This window comes from Suncus etruscus, chromosome 4 (genome assembly GCF_024139225.1).
Source record: "Suncus etruscus isolate mSunEtr1 chromosome 4, mSunEtr1.pri.cur, whole genome shotgun sequence".
Classification (NCBI taxonomy): Eukaryota; Metazoa; Chordata; class Mammalia; order Eulipotyphla; family Soricidae; genus Suncus; species Suncus etruscus.
This window is the reverse complement of record NC_064851.1, coordinates 119,902,719-119,906,091: the sequence shown is the minus strand read 5'-3', so window position 1 is coordinate 119,906,091 and position 3,373 is coordinate 119,902,719.

Here is a 3,373-nt window from a genome sequence, read left to right as displayed (position 1 = left end):
TATCTATTTCTTACTCTTCTATATAAGAAAAGTGGTGGAAGCTATTTGGCACTTCGGTGGTGGTGGAAGTTCAGTAATGTTGTATACTCAAAACATTAATATTAACCTCCTTTTGAATGTGACTCCAATGACATTGATATGTGTGAATGTGTCTATATATTATATATACATATATGTACACATACACACACACACATATATATATATATGCAAGCCTCATGCGAGCCAGGTATGGTAATGAAAAGATGAACCATTTAAAAATAGTACAAAGTCAATTCCCTCAAAACATGTACAGTCCATAGGAGAGAAGAATTATGTGAGTGATTCTTTTCAATTTTATAAAATATTTAAAAAGGTTTTCAAGTGGGTACAAAGGCTATTATCAAAACAATTAGCTGAATACAGGTTTATAAAAGGTTTCGTTAAAAGGACAATATTTTTAGGTAATTCTAAAAGAAAACCTTTAGTTTGCCAAATTGTGGATGAGAAATGGATGTTAAAATGATTATGAAGATGTTTATAAGATTTAGTTTTGAAATTCTGTAAATATACTGAAATTAATTAAACGAGAGTAGAAAATAGGCAAACTGTTGTTTAAATTGAATCTCAGCAATTCTACTTTTTTGCATGTGCCTGAAGGGCCCAAAACTCTATTCAAAAAAGATATTTGCAATCTTACGTTCACAGCAGTACTATTTCTGGAAACAACCCAATACTCTAACAGATGACTGGGTCAAGAAACTGGGGGTCTGAGCAATAGCATAGGAGTAGGGTATTTGCTTTGCATGTAGCAGACCCAATTTTAATCCTTGGACTCCCATATAGTTCCCTAAACCCATCAGAAGTAATTTCTGAGTGCAGAGCCAGATGTAACATTCTGGCTCAGATGTGTGGGATGTTGCTGCACTCTACTGACTCCCTCCTTCTCTGTCTCTTAACTCCTCTCAGTTTCGAGCAAGGGTCCTCAAACTACAGCTTGGCAAAAACAGGCCATATTTCCCATAGAAATACTTAAAAGTTTGTTGATTTAATGTTCCTTGTTCTTAATTTAAAATATTTGTTCCTGTTTTTTCTTTTCAAAATAAGATGTGTAGTGTGCATAGGAATTTGTTTATAGCTTGTTTTAACTATAAACTGGACCTCCAACAATCTGATGGACAGTAAATTGGACTCCTGTTTAAAAAGTGTGAGGATCCCTGTCTAGTCTAGATAACTGTTATACTGCAGCCTTGACTATCCAAATACTAATTTTATGATGAAACACAATTTGAATATGGCTCTGTTAAATCTGGAAACTCAATATTTTGGTGTTTCAAACTTGTTAAATACTTTAAAATTTCCCGCATAATGAAAACTCTACCTTCATTCTAAGTCTTTTTACCCTAGATACTCATAGTATTCGGTTTCCCCTCTGAAAATAGACAGATATATGTTTAAGTGAGAACACAAAATTATCCATAGGGGAAAAAGCAGAAAATGACTTTGGGGAGAAGGTAATAAACAAGCTCTCCAAATTGTCATAGCCTGGAGCACTCTACCTACATAAAAGCTAATTTGGGATAATGCCCAGATGTCGCAGGGAAAGCCATGTACTCTTGGTGATCTTTTCATACTTTTATCACTGTCCATAGGTTATTCAGCTTCTCCTTTTCTCAAAGGTCCATCTTTCTTTGGGTTGTATAATTATAAAATTCACATGAGGTCAAATGTAAAAATCCCAAAATGAATCTGCATTTTATACCAGGGCATAGAATTATTGTCTAAATACCAGTGGGCCAGTGTGTGTGTGTGTGTGTGTGTGTGTGTGTGTGTGTGTGTGTGTGTGTGTGTGTGTGTGTGTGTGTGAGCGGGGGAGGGAGAGAAAGAGAAAAAAAGAAAAAGAGAGAAAAATTTTAGCAAGATCCTGTTAGGCTTAGAACGAGGAGGGATAACAGGAATCAACTATCTGACAGCAGACTGGGGATTGAATTTCTCTACCCATCAGTCACATGCATGGCAAGCAACTTACCAGCTATACTATGGTTCTGCCTTGATTCAATTTTAGTCTCAAGCCTAATTTTCAACCTCCTTTATAATTAATAAAGATATTTTTAATTCTCTAAATACAACATGTTAATAATTATTACATGGTTGTATGCATAACATTTATACATAGTGATATCCCAAAGTATATTCATCTAGTTATCATTATTCACAGGTAGGCTATTTACAAAATTGCAAAGAGAACATTGAAAGTCACTGGTTTAAATTCTGGAACAAAGGAGAAAATATATAGTTGTCCCCTAGATCCTTCAAAAGGGATCAACTCAGCTTTAAAAAGTACCTTGGTTTGGACACTTTGCTTGCCAAGACAGCAAGGTAATAAATTTTCATTATTCTAAGTCAACTGTGGTAATGTGTTACAATGTGATTCTGAACTACTACATCATTAGTTTTATGTTGAAAAATTTCTCTTTTGTCCAAGTCTTTCCATCAAGTAAGAGGTAATTTCATAACACTCAGCATGACAGAGACAGAGAATCAAGTCAAGGTTGCATTGTTTTGTTCCAACTTTTGCAAGCACCCGCTAGTACAGTTTATAGGTAAAATTTGAGCATTCTTAATTTAAAATGAAATAGAAATCTTACTCTACATTAGTTGCTTGGAAAATAAAATCAAAGTAAACAATGGGAACATTTACTCAATAAAACAAAGGATTGGACTATGAATTAGGCCATATCTTCAAACCTTCACACAAACACTATTGTTGGACTATAATTCACAATTATTTTATCCTATTCCCCATCTGATAGGATGCTTTCTACTGGTCCTAATATACACAAGGAGTATCTGAGATTTTTAGTTTTTTCTATCAATAAGCAATTAGTTACTTTTCAGTAGTTTATATATTTTAGATATTTGGCTAACCTCAAACCTGAAAGCTCAAATTTTATTTTTATAATTGTAGAATTGACATCATAGATTTTCTTTATTTAAAAGATAATTATCTTTATTTATGTACTATGTTTACACAAACATATTTGCATGTTAATTTCAGATTTCATTCATAAAAGGTATACCCCATTACCAGTACAGTCTTCCACCAATGTCTCCCCTATTTCTCTCCTCCCCCACATCCTGCCTGTCTTTGGGACGTTCTATATCTCTCACTCACAACCACTGTCATTATAATTGTTTGTGTAGTTATTTTTCTAACTGCATTCACCACTCTCTGTAGTAAGCTTCATATTATGGGCCAGTCCTTCCAGCCCTCATCTCTATTATCTCTGGATATTATTATCATGCGTTTTTTTCTTAAATGCATCAGATGAGTGAGACTATACTTAGCTTATCTCTCTCCCTCTGACTCATTTTATTCACCATAATAGTTTCT